At 42.0% G+C, this 13,325-nt stretch overlaps 1 protein-coding gene across 1 annotated transcript in view; it reads left to right on the top strand.

Moving 5' to 3' along the window:
* Positions 1 to 3,358: 3,358 nt before the first annotated feature.
* The window catches only part of LOC138609114 (TGF-beta receptor type-2-like), a 37,615-nt gene continuing 27,648 nt past the window's right edge, over positions 3,359 to 13,325 (top strand). Inside the window, exons 1-2 of the mRNA XM_069681740.1 lie at positions 3,359 to 3,445; positions 5,468 to 5,522. The gene's annotated coding sequence lies outside the window, so the exon portion shown is untranslated. The remainder of the gene's footprint in view (positions 3,446 to 5,467; positions 5,523 to 13,325) is intronic.

The following is a 13,325-nucleotide window of genomic DNA, read 5'->3' as shown; positions in this document are numbered from 1 at the left end:
AGAAACTTGACAGACTGTAGGTGAGGCTGCAGTCAGACAGGGGCCCGAGCTCTGCTAAATACTCCCACATGTTTTGTATTTAGCTGTATGTGTGCCAACTTTTGTTCATGAGTGTGTCTACATTTTACTGTGCAATTAATTTTCAGGAATTTAGTCAACCTACATGGGTGTATGACTTCATTCTTGCATAAGAATGTGTCTGTATGTGCGTGTGGGAGCCAAAGATCATGCCCGAGGACAGAACAGAACAAATCGGAGCCATCAGTAGAGATTAGCTGTCTGTTGGCCTCAGAACTGTCTGGTCTGGTTTTCCTCTGATAAATTAAACTTTTCCAGCTCAAATGTGTGATGAACGCTATTAAGTTGAGACACATGGCAGAGTGAATGGGCACGGGGTCACAGGACTGATCACCAAAAGCAGTCACTACTATTTAGAGCAACTCTAAACAATATTCTCTAACACAACTTAGCTTTGTTACATCCTGAGTCTTGCTTTTGTAGTTTAACGACAGACCCCAGGGGCGCTCGAAATTTTTGGCTTCACTTTTAGAGAGCTGTCATGTCGTCCATCTTTTTATGAGGTTTATGCTTTTAAGTATCTAACGCAGTTATTTGTTAAGTAGAACAAAAGCACACAGATCTAATTTAAGTCTGGAAAGTGACTGTAATGATCAGTTTCAAACAAGCACTGTAGCTAACTTTGCTTAGCTGCTGACCTTTGACCTTTCTTTGCAAAGCTATATCTATCAGAATCACCATATCGAGAGCGATGCATCGAAACTGAGGCGATGACTCAGAAGCTTTTTGTACTCTTTGTAAACTGCTGTAGAAATATGTGTCCTTGCAAGAATGAATACACTACATCCTTTTACTTTGCAAAGAAACACATTTTTAATAAAAACTTGTCCCTCTACGTGAATCAAATATTGCGTTTGGCCCCATTCATTAAATTAAGAAAGGTTCAGACTCACCTGTATGCTTTTGAGGTGACGTGTGTGCAGGGCTGTTTTGCTAGCCTCATCATGAATGAGCTGCGTAGATGTGAAGGCTAAGCTAAGTAAACCTCCACTCACTTATCTGTCACTGCCCACACCTTCATCCCCAAAAAGAACATCTACTGGCTTCATAAAATCATCTACAATGGAAAAATGTGTCTGGATATAAGCCCGTCCATGTTGCCATAGCTGTACAAACTGAACTGTATTTAATTACTTAAGCAGCTCTGGGCCTATTTTCTGACGTCCCCTGGTTAGGCTAGTAAATGGCTAATGATGAGAACTGAAGGCCGGCCATTGCAGCAAGAAGAACTCAGGCCAACACCAACAGTTCTACGTAGAAGAGCCTTCAGTATTTCACTGCTCTGCTTTGGAGCTGCGCTGGCATTTTAATGCTCGCTTTTTATTGCTTTTCCTCCTGTTGGTCTGTCTTTCTGCCCAAATGTGAGTGCGTGTCCATTCCTAACTCCAGATATCATAGCGAAGGTCTAGCAGAGCGCAGCCCCGTTGCCATAGAACCAGCTGGACAACAAGTGTACACAGTGGTGGAGATTAAGACGTGCAGGCGGAGGGCTCTGCTTTGGCTAATGATGCTGTATAAGAGTGCCAGCAGGGCATTCCTTACCGCTTTTCCATGAAGCTACAGAGGGATTCAAGAGGATTTCTAAGCAACAGACAGAGAAAAAGAAAGAGACATGGAAAAGAGAGGTGGTTATATATAGTACTCCTTATGGATACATCTCCTATCTACTTTAGTCAGAACATTTGGAGTGAGGGGCCTGGTTTGATGACAGATGAGTGCTGGATGAATCTTTCTATAAAAGTTCAAATAAACAGTCTTTCTCTGGGGGCTTCATGTATCACTGCTGATGGGAAGACAGGAAAATGACGAGGAGAGCCTGGGATGAGCAAGTTACTCTCTTACAGATTACAGATGTTTGTTTTACGTAATCTACACACTGATAATGCTAAATAAAGCAATATACACGCTTGGAAACATACACCTCCTTATGTTGTGGCGGGGATAGTTTCAAATTTTGTGAAATGAGCTTACCGACTGTCTTGCTGAGAGTCACACAAGAAGATTGATACCACTCTTGTCTGTCCATTATTTAAAAAAGCTATAGCCTGTTAGCTTAGCTTAGCTTTGCATGAAGACAACAGGGGGAACCACCTAGTCTGGCTCTGTCTGAAGGTAAAAATCCACCTACAAGTACCTCTAAATCTTACATATAAGCCTGATTTTTCTTGTTTCTTTCATCTATTAAGTGATAAAACAACGATATGAGGTTTTAAAGGAGCTGTATGTCAGATAATTTCTTGTCTGAGCACTGTAGCTTTTAATTTACTGAACAGACATTATGGCTTTAAAGTCTCTTCACAAAGGCTTTCATGGTGTTGATTTTTAAACACAAAAAAATATGTGAAAGACAGCTTGGGAGAGAGGTCCACATCCTGCCTACACTCTTAACCTAACACATCATGACCAATCTTCTGATGAAGAAGATGCAAATGTCAAATTGTTTGAAGAATTGATCGATCCTGTTGGCTTGTATTGTAGGCTCACATTAATTTTATTCTTTTCTTTATACACCTGTTTCCCACTGCTCCTGAGGCCTCTGCTTAAGCTAGCTGTTAATGCTAACAACAGGTAAGCTCCAAACAATTTGCTGCTCACCAGCTTTTACATTCTTTCCTTTAGGCTTTAGTATTTTCTTTATCACCTTTACACAAACACACTTTATGCTAGATAGAGGCCATCGCCTGCACATTAAGAGCCAAGAACCATTTTCCCAATTCCAAGCTGTGTGTGGTTGTGGTTGCAGACAATGACTGACTATTTTTTTTTAAGCAAACTGATGCCCAAACTTTAAGTACACTGCCTGAAAAATGGTACCACTCCGATCTTATATTCAGTGTATCTAACTGTACTAAATGTCATCTGTACTCACCTACCAAGCAAAAGAGCATCCACTGTTTGTGTTGTGAAACTCAGGAAGTGGCTTAAACGGTGAAGCTTTGGCCCCGATGCAAGCTTTGCTAAAGTGAGTTTATCATTTAATGATGTTTATCTGTTGACATTTTATGTGGAAGTGCAAGTTCTGACTTTTTGACCTATAAAAACGAATAAAAAAAACTCTCTCTTGTTGTTGTGCAAGGTGTACTCATATAACCAAAGCTGGCAGTCAGGGCTGTTTGTGTAGTGTAACTGATTGGCTCCAAAAAGGAAATTACATTTTACTGTCATGCAAAACCATTCTTTGGAAATATTTTGAATGCTTTGACGCTACACTTTCCTTTTCCAGAGCACCATAGATTGTCTCAGACACAATGGGCCCACTTGAAAAATCCAATCCGTGAAAGCCAGCTGTAATTTTGGGGCTGATTTCAGGTGACCGCACTCCTTCCTCTGGAAGTCTACAGCCAAAAGTAGCAGCAGTGGTTTTCCTGTGAGTACAATAAGACCACACAGCAACACACAGTCACTACTATCATTGTTATGTTGTCTGGTGGTCAGATGAGGTTCGGTCAGCCGGAAAATCTCCTCAGGATTGACCAACACACATACACGCCCTCTCTCTTTTTCTGTCTTATCTGATTGGAAACGTTTGACCTTCTCACCCCATGTGCCTCTAACAATGTGCTGAGGTTACAGTCATCCTGCGGCGAAGGAAAAATCCACCTCACCCAGCAGCTGCACTTAAAACAAAGAGCTTAGGCAGCAACTTGAGGTAAAAGTTGAGCCATACCGGCAATGCATTTTAATGAGGCTGTCCTGGAAATAGACGCAGTGTGGTCCATTTCCTCTGCAGAGTTTGAGGACAGGGCCGGCGTGCATGAAAATGGGCTGCTGTGGAGAAAATGGGCTTTTATGCCGAACACATTATGCCAGAATATATAGTCCTGAATGGGGAGCTGTGTGGACTGCTCTGCCTGCTCCCACTCAGAATTTAATCTTAGCACACTGAAAGCACATTTATGGAAACCTTCCTTTGCTAATCTATTATGGCTGAGAGCTAGTCTGCCGTGCTGACGGAGAGAGACGTATAAATGTTGCAAATTCAGTGTAATATATTAAATTCCCTGTCGTTCAACTGTGGATTGCTTGATCTTGCATTGAAAAAGAACATCATGAATGCTCTTTCTTGCTTGATATGCAAAATTTCAACACCCATCTGCAACGTTTAAAGAGGGGGTATTATGCTGTTTCACATTTGAAAACATACATATATGGATGTCCAGACTAAATGTGCGTGAAGTTTCAAATCTGTAGGTGAAAATATGTTGGAGTAATCCCCAGGCTTCTCAGCTCAGGCTGCTGTGAACACCAGGTTTCACACAGTTTTTTCTACATGCTGCACTTTGAGAGCTGGCCAATCAGAAGAAAGTGGGCTTGTAGGGGCAGGGTTTCTTAAAGGGACAGAGCTGACTGAGTCATTTCCCAGCGGCAACCTCCGGTGTTGAAAAATGAAGCCAATGCGGAAGTGTAAAAAAAATGCAGTTCCTCGAGTGGCCACTTGAGGCTGGCTCCAGAAAGCAAGAAATAACATTGCAGCAGGTGGGAAAATGCCTATTTTTACAGCAGAAATAAACATCTTTACAGCCTGGTACAAAAAACGGTTTGGTTATAAACAGCTAATTGCGCTGTTCAAGATAACTGTACGGGGGGTGATTTTTTAAAATTATATTAAGCCTTAAATCATAGGGGCCGGATCACTTGATTGACAGGTGGATCCTGCTGACTGTCTGCTAGACGTCAACACAGACACACAGTCACTGACCTTAACTTCACCTGTTTGTGTTGTTGGAGTCTTTTGGGGATTTTTTCATTCAAAGTTTGGACAAATAATCTGTCTCTGTGGGATTTATGGAACTTGATGGCCGTGCCAGAAGGCTGAGCTCCTGCTTTTCCGTGAGTTTAATGCGAGTATAATTGTATTGATATATTTTTAGCACTAAGTAGCTGGTATACTGTGCTCGCTATAGCTGGCTTGATAGCCTGTTCAGTGTTTATCAAACATTTATTCATTTAATCATCCGGCAGTAAATAATGAGACTACGTGCATTATTTATACAGTCTATGGTCAGCAGAAGCTGTATGAGGGCCTGCACAGAGCACCAGTGTAAGAAAAATAATGAGTTTCTTTAACTGTAAATTATGCTAAGCTACTCCACAGGTATCACAGAGTGAAATATGAAGCTTGAAATGAGCGTAATACCCCCCCCCCCCCCCCCCCCCTTAAGCTAATTCAAGTTCTCGTCTTGAAAGGCAAGTGGCAGGAACAGCTTTAGAAAGCTGCTTCTGCACAGAAAAGACGACATTATCTGTGTCAACAAAGGCCAACACATCACTGACAGTGTTGGCATTGTGCATTCAGCAGCTGATTATGTTGTAAGACCCATTTTAACAATGTGGTAAACACTGTATTTCTCTCCTCTGTGTTCTCTGTATGCCTTATTCGCCGATGCAGCAAGATGCACAACTGAACAGGAGAGATGGGAGTTTAAAGCTGGACAAAAAAACAGGTACGTTGTATGACTTTGATTTCTAAATGTCCTACTGTATATCTGCTTAAGTTTTGAGCTGTCCCGGGTCTATAAAAGATACTGTTGCTTCATGTTGTTATGAGCGAATGAGGGTTTGATTGGAACAACTTAATCTCTTGGCCGAGTTTTCAGGGACAGTCTCAGAAACATCATATTCCAAAATGAGGAGTAAAAAAATCTCTCCTGTCTCAAAATCGCACCGGAGCAGATTTAAGCGCCAAAGCCTGACTTCCTAAAATATCTAAATCATGCCGGTGTCAGGGGAAGTGGTGGGAGGGCTCGGCAAGGAAATTCCTCACAGGGAGAGCGCTGGCAGTCGCTCTGTTTGGATAAACACACTGCGATCTGGCAGAGAAAAAGAAGTGGTTGGCTCCAACAGGAAGAGCGAGCTTCATTAGATCGGATGATGACTAAATGTTAAATTGATTCCCTTGTTCATACAGAGAAATCATCTTATCTGGAAGCCGTATATAAACCAGAAACAGACATCAGTATTCAGCTTTGACATGTGTAAATCTGTGCAGCTTGTATTCACAGGAGGATATGTTCTGATATTGCATCAGCGGCAGCCTGAGCCTCATTAGCTGCACTACATGCAGCTGTAATACAGTGGATGCACAGAACAAAGCCTCCGATGGCTCTATTAGAGGAGGGCTGTAATTTTCCTGTCGTTTGCATGCTGTGATGATGCAGAGGCCGCGAGGGAGCACACCGAGATTCAATCTCACTCTGTGTCATGCACAGTTTGTTTAAAAGGAAGAAATTGCATGCAGGTTTTCCATGATCAAAGTCATCCACAAGAGCTGAGCTTCGCCTCAATTTTCCATGGAGTGGCTGAAAATAAATGCATGTTCACAGTCACGGTGAATTTACAAACCGGCGAGGGAGAAGGAGTGCTTCGGCCGAGGAAAAGCACGGGGAATGAGGCGTTAAATTAAATCCATTTTGGACTGTTGACGTCACAGCGGTGCATTTCAGCTGCATCTTAGAATGTCTGACATATTTCTCCCCGGGCCAAGAGAACATGTTGAACATGTTGGCCGGCTGATGTAAGTGATATTAAACACAGTTGGAGTATTATAAGTGTCGAAATACACTTTGAGTTAGCGCTGAGATTCAAGGATTCCAGTAACACTTCATTTTAACTCCCACTGGATTACACTGCAGCTGACCTATGTGCACAGTAGGAGGTGCAGCAGCAAGTTACACAAGCTACCTCATTATCCTGTATTATATGTACCGCTTATCCTGTTCAGAAACGGGAGGGGGCTGGAGCCAATCCCTGCTGTCATTGGGCGAGAGGCGGGGTACACCCTGAACTGATCACCAGTCAATCACAGGGCTGACACATAGAAACAGACAACCTTTTGCGCTTACATTCCCACCAACGGGCTATTTAGTGTCACCAATGAACCTAACTGGAAGCTGGAGTACCCGGAGGAAACCCACGCAGGTACAGGGAGATCATGCAAACCCCTACGTCCCTATGAATGGCCCCTACGTCCAACCCGGGATTCGAACTAGGAACCTTCTAGCTGTGAGACAACAGCGCTAACCATTTTTGTTTTTTGTTGACATCAATAACTTGTTGTGTTTCAGATTTCTGCACGATTAAATATGAAGAGGTGGTTATAGAGGTGCCAGTGTGGAAATATTGTCCAAGCTAGCTGATTCTTTTACACTCATTACACTCAGCTAAGCTAACTGCCTGCAGCCTGAAGCTTCATAGTTCAGGAGTTTAAATATTTCCCGCATGAAAACTAAAAGGCCAGTTTCCCAAAAGTCCTTAGGCCACAACTGACACTTAGGGCAAAGGAGTGATGTCCGTAGAGTCAGAGTGATGCAGTTGCAATTTTGTTTAAGTAACAGTAATTGAGCTCACGTTGCACCCATGGGAGTGTTGGTCTTTAAATGAGGTGTGGTCAGGAGCACTGAGGGTGCATTGCCTTCTTCAGGCAGCAGAGAGAAACCTGCTCTACTCTGACCTTGTATTTAATAAATCTCTTTCTCTACATTCTCCCATCTCCATCAGTCACCCTTTCTTGTTTTCTCTCCCACACATAAACACAGAGTATACGGTTTCTCTATTGTGTGCCGATGTGTACCACGTGGCCGTGGTTCAGCTCATGTCCTTATCAGTGTTGGGTCATGGTGGTATTTCCTGACTGCAACAAGAGCAGAAGGTGGCACAGGATGAGTGCTGCTTCCTGTGCTGGCACACCCAACACGTACCCACTGGCCCCGACCGATCCTCACTACAGTCAGAGGAAGTGTTATATTTGCCACTAATATACAGCGCATGTTTTCATCTAATAGCTCGTACATCTGTTTGCCTGAGATCAAAGACAGCTGTGAGATGCTGACTGGTGGTTCGCTGGGAGCAGGTGATTTGCAATTCATTTCATCTTTACCGGGTTTACAGGTTATTTCAAAGTTGTTTGTGTGTACTGGACAATATTGAATTGATTGGCATAAAAGGTGGGCAGGGGGCCACACCCACAGCAGTGTTGGAAGATAATGGTCAACTTGGTAAGGCCACAGCCTGACTTGGTCATAACTGGACATGATACTTAAGCCATATCAAATGAGAGGGAGTAATTAGGGGTTATTTTTTGCTCCACCAACTCAACTAGTTCCACAACTTAACTGAAACTGGACATTCTCCTGCACTCTTTAGCTGTGTCCCAATGCAGGGGCTGCAGCCTTCGTAGGACGCGGCCTGCAATGATACTCAATGCCATTAAAAGCCTGCATAGACCGTTAAAGCCGAACTGAAATGAGACGGTCTGGTCTATGGAGGATTTCCTGTTTGCGCCACCAAATGTCGCTCCTGTCGCCATCAACAGGTAGCTAACAGGCAAACTAGCTAGCATAACTAATGTCGTGTAACTTAACCTCGTATTTTAAAGATAATCTGTCTCATTTGTTTAGTTTTTTTAAACATATGAAACACTAGCTATTCGACTGAGTTGAAACCAAAAACTTCTACATTTAAAAGTGTATTCTTCAGCCATGTAAGAGTCCACCATCTCATTTGAATACGGCCTTCGAAGGCTGCAGCCCCTGGATTGGGACACAGCTTGTCTTCAGGTTACCACAGATCAGCTGTTTTTTATCATGTACACTGTTTGTTTTAACTGATCATCAACCAGTAACATAAGTCTGTTTTGTGATTCAGAGGTACCAGCTTGATCAGTGTAGCTGTAATGTTAACTAACAGTATTCGAAACAACTGACTGAGGCGGAGTGATACACAGAGTGAAAAGTACCAGTGATGTTGTTCTCTATATCAGCACTCATGGAATGCCTCTTGTCCAATCAGGTTACTTGGCTTGATATAACTATTGTATAATACGTTTTTTTTTTTAGAATCAATACATTTTGCTTATGTTTTATCAAGTGAAAATCTTTGGATCCTTTGAATGTTGATTGGGTAAAAAACAACTAAAACATCGCCGTTGTTTGGTCACAGGGCATTAAAGTTTACTTAATTCTATAATGATACAGACGTTGCTCTTATCATCTGATTATGGATAAAAGAATTAGGAAATCATGATAAAAAATTACCATAAAAAAACATTAAAAGTGTCAATAAATTTTTGGGGCCTTCAGTACATTTATTCGTTAACTGATAATTAAAAGAATCTCGTCCATGCATTTCAGGGGAAAGTTTGATAGGATAACATTTGAAGGATAAATAAATGTCAGCAAACCAATTAATTAGTCTAACTTTGCCTGTGATATCTTTCGGATGCTGCTTTAATATCCTCTAATTACATGCTTTTTCTTTGTGAACCAACCTCTCAGAACTCCCTGTGACTCCAGCAGGCCCCTCTGTGTAGTGAGATCTCTCTCTCTGTGTGACATTAACAAACTGTCATCCACCATTTCTACTGCGGGAACCTTGTTTGCCTGGAATGTTGTTTCATCTCGATCTCCGCGCAGCCTTTCCCATGGGAAGTGCACAGCAGAATCTTTGGTCTCATCAGGGGGAATCTGCAGATGTTTGTAAATACACATTTGGCCGCTGAGACCAGGGAGGACTTGCCCTTCAAACAGTTTGATGTTGAAGGTTTATTAGAAGTGGGTTTCTCGGGAAACCATGATCACTGGGCTCGCTCGCTGAACGTATTTGGAGTGCGGCCTGTTGCATGTCATTGAAAAATGGGTTTTCTTTGCATACGTCCGTCCCTTCCATCTCTAAGCTGCATCCCACAATGAGCCAACTGTGAATCAGTGGATGCTGTTTGTATATTACAGCCCTTATGAACCACTTCTGAAGTTTCATATTGGCAGACCTTGGATTTACCAAGTAGAAGGTAGAAGTAAGTTTATCCTCTGTAGAGTTTCTGAAAAAATAGATTTTGCAGGTCCATTGAAAAACATCTTAAAGCAACATATATAGTAGTTTTATATATAATCTTGCAGACAATCAAGGAATAGGTCTATTTTACTGCAGACATTTTGCATATTTACAAAGAGAGGACAGTGGATCGTGTCGGAAACAGGGGAAGAGAGAGTGGGGATGATACGCGGATATGGGACGCTGAGCTAAACTGGCACCCCATTGAATTGCTTTTCTTACTATGACATGTCAAAAGGTTTTTAATAAAAATGGCCCATTAATAGTTATGGAAGAAGTAGTCATATCCATTTTTGTCCACTTGGGGGCAGCACAACAAGCTGTAAATTACAACACTGACAAATGAATAATGAAGAAGCCTGGAAACCAAACAAAACGTCAATCTCACGCCTTATTTGCTCTGGCAGAAATGTTTGGTCCAGTTCCTGTTCAGATGGATTTACACCTGGCTTAATTTAAGTCAGGCCAATCACAGCCGTTTATCTAATATATGGGGGGGGTGCTTAAGTGGCATGGAGGCATTTTGGTAAACAACCAAGATGTCTGCCGCTAATGTGGAATGTTATAAATCAACTATTGAGTCAGTATTAAACATAGACAGCAGTTTGTTTTCCGAATAAATGTTTAGTGTTGGCTACTAAGTCATGCTAACAAATGTGTTTATGCTTAATTAAAAGCCATACGAATTGGATGTTGAAACTAGCTACCTAGCTACTGCTATATTACAAATAAAGATGGTGTAATGTTGCTCATAGCAACTGCTTGTAGCGTCCAGAGGCATCCTGGTCCATGCCTGTTGATAACGCCTCTTGGAAATAGGAAATAAACTGAGATGATGCAGATTAAATTTGTAGACATTTCATTTCACAACTTCTCAAGCACTAAGTAAACTACCGCAGTACAATATTTACCTAGTGCTTGTATATGTTATTTGTAACCTTCTACCTCTGGTCATCACCGTAGGACTGTGTCAAAGTACTGATACGATGCAGTATGTTTCCATGCTGAGCAGGCAGTAAATATACAGTCGTATGACTCACATGGTGCACTTTCAGTCGATTCACTCGGTCCAACACAATGGGATATTGGGCCCTTATTATATGTGTTGTACCTTGTTCCTCCCCTTCAGAGAACAGACATTATAGTCATAACATTCCGTTCCCTTTCAGTCGATTGACTCAGTAGGCCACAACACATAGGGCGTGATTTCCCATACCATATGTGTTGTACCTCATTCTTCTCCTTCAGGGAACAGAAGTTACAGTCATAACATACAGTCATATCAGTCATATCGTTTTCATTAACGCATGAAGTACATGCAGTGCATATGTTTCCTTTTAAGCTTGCACTAAATTCTTTGATATGCTGCATTTCCTCCCTCACGACACGAGACACTTTGCTTGGACTTGTGTGTAACTGTATCCTCGGCCACATTAGAGACTCACATTGAAACATTTTAATGGGGGCAGGGCAACTAAACCATCCCCCTCTTTGCTTAAACAGTCAGCTCTCTGTAATCTTGGTTTGGTGCGCGGCCTGACCATCATCTTCAGCGTGAACCCCCTCGGAGCAATGATACTCGGGATGCATCTGTGGTAGAAGCCACTAAATTGGATGATGTGTGGCATTATGCTCTAAGGAAAGAGGTGGGTTTTTTTAATTTTTGAAGAAGGAAGGAAGATGTGGGTGGTTTTTTTTTGTGCTTGCTCGTCTTTGTTTTCTCTTTGTTTCCTTCCCTTTTTGCTGCTTTGTGTCATTTTAAATATAGCAAGAGGTGTTGCTTTCAAGTCCAAGCTTTATCCAATTTACAGCACAACCTTAAATGTCTTACAAATAACACATCTTTTGTTTCAATCAGCTCCACAGAATATCACAAAGAGTTTGGGTTTTGTGATACAGTATGTATACAGATATGACTATCAACACATGAGCCACATCAAGGAACAGGATGTTCCCTGTCACACAGAGATGGGAGTAACATTACAGCATTTTCTCACATGTTTGCTTCCCACTGCAATGAGTTCTTTTCCCAAACAACCTCTGGCACTGTTTAGGACACCTATCAATGTTCTGCCAGAGAACAATGGCCCTAAAAGTGTCCTGATATCAAAGGTTGTAACCTTTGAAGCTTTTAAGATAAACCTTCCCTTCCTTCACAGCATCTGACTAACGCTGGGGGACAAAGCTGGGCCGTAGGAGAAGTCAGAGCGAGGCTGTTGTTGTCAGATTGGGCTATGGCAACTTCCTTGGGTTTACCAGTGGCCAAAAGAAAACTGTGCCAATTCATTGTGAGGGAGTTATTGTGTATGACTCTGCATGTGTACCGCCGTGCATGTTTGTATTGAGAGTGCACATTAACCATGTGGCAAGACGTGTTGAGTCAGATTTCCTCTGCTGACAGAATTTTTACAAAGTGCGTGCAATGAAGTTAAAAGCAAGACAATGTGTGTAATAGACTACCTTTACTGGATTCCTGCACCTGTCAGTTGGTTTAAAATCATTCAAATGGGTTTTTATACATGCTCTTTTAAGTCATATTGCTCTTATGAATTTCAGTTGTGAGTTGAATGCTCATGCATACAAACTTGACGTCTGCCGTTAGTCAACGACCCTGGCCTAGACTGATACTTTCAAGAACTAGCCTGTTGGGTAGTTTACTTTCAAAGATGATAGGCCTACAGACATTTGTGGTGGTCAGAAGATGAATCCTAATGACCTTTGTGATTCAATGACATTTTATTTAACTATCATCTAGTCAAAATTCCAATTTGTTCATACTTTGCTTGACTAAATACTGCTTATTTAGTTAAGTTTTAACTAGCAAACGTTAGCGTGCTAACATGCTAAACAATGTGAACAATGTATCTACTTAACAAATTCGGTGTTAGCACTGTCGTTATGAAAATGTTAACAAGCTAGCTAGCTACACCCGCTAACACCCCTCATTTTTGCTTAGTGGAAAAGGTTACAATCGGCATTCAGACCCGGGTCAAATGACTCAGCAGTAGACCCGGGTAATTATCTCCTCGGCTCCGATCGGCATTGATGAGAACACAAAACCTGTTTCTACACGCTAATCTCTGCCCCCTTTCCGTCTCGATGCTATGCACTGTCTGTAACTTCTGCGACTCCTTGCCATCGCAGCAACTCGCCCATCTCCGTCCGAGCAGCGCACGAACATCGTTCCAAATTTGTTGGAGTCAAGTTTGATACACAGACTGAATGAGTAATAGATACAATAAAGACCTTACCACCGTAACATCTTCACTGTTTACTAACCCTGTTTCAGGCGCGTTTGTTATGCCAGACAGTGACACAGCAGAAAAGAGACATAAAGGAGTATACTTTACTGGCAATGGGAAAAGAGACAATTGGCATCTATAATGGTATAATTGGTCTTCTCGGGTCTTAAAAACCCT

This window comes from Semicossyphus pulcher, unplaced genomic scaffold (assembly GCF_022749685.1).
Source record: "Semicossyphus pulcher isolate SPU_LCO1_2020_fin unplaced genomic scaffold, fSemPul1.0.p SCAF_5, whole genome shotgun sequence".
Taxonomy (NCBI): Eukaryota; Metazoa; Chordata; class Actinopteri; order Labriformes; family Labridae; genus Semicossyphus; species Semicossyphus pulcher.
Note: the sequence above shows the minus strand (reverse complement) of the source record. Positions and strands in the feature narration are given on the sequence as shown.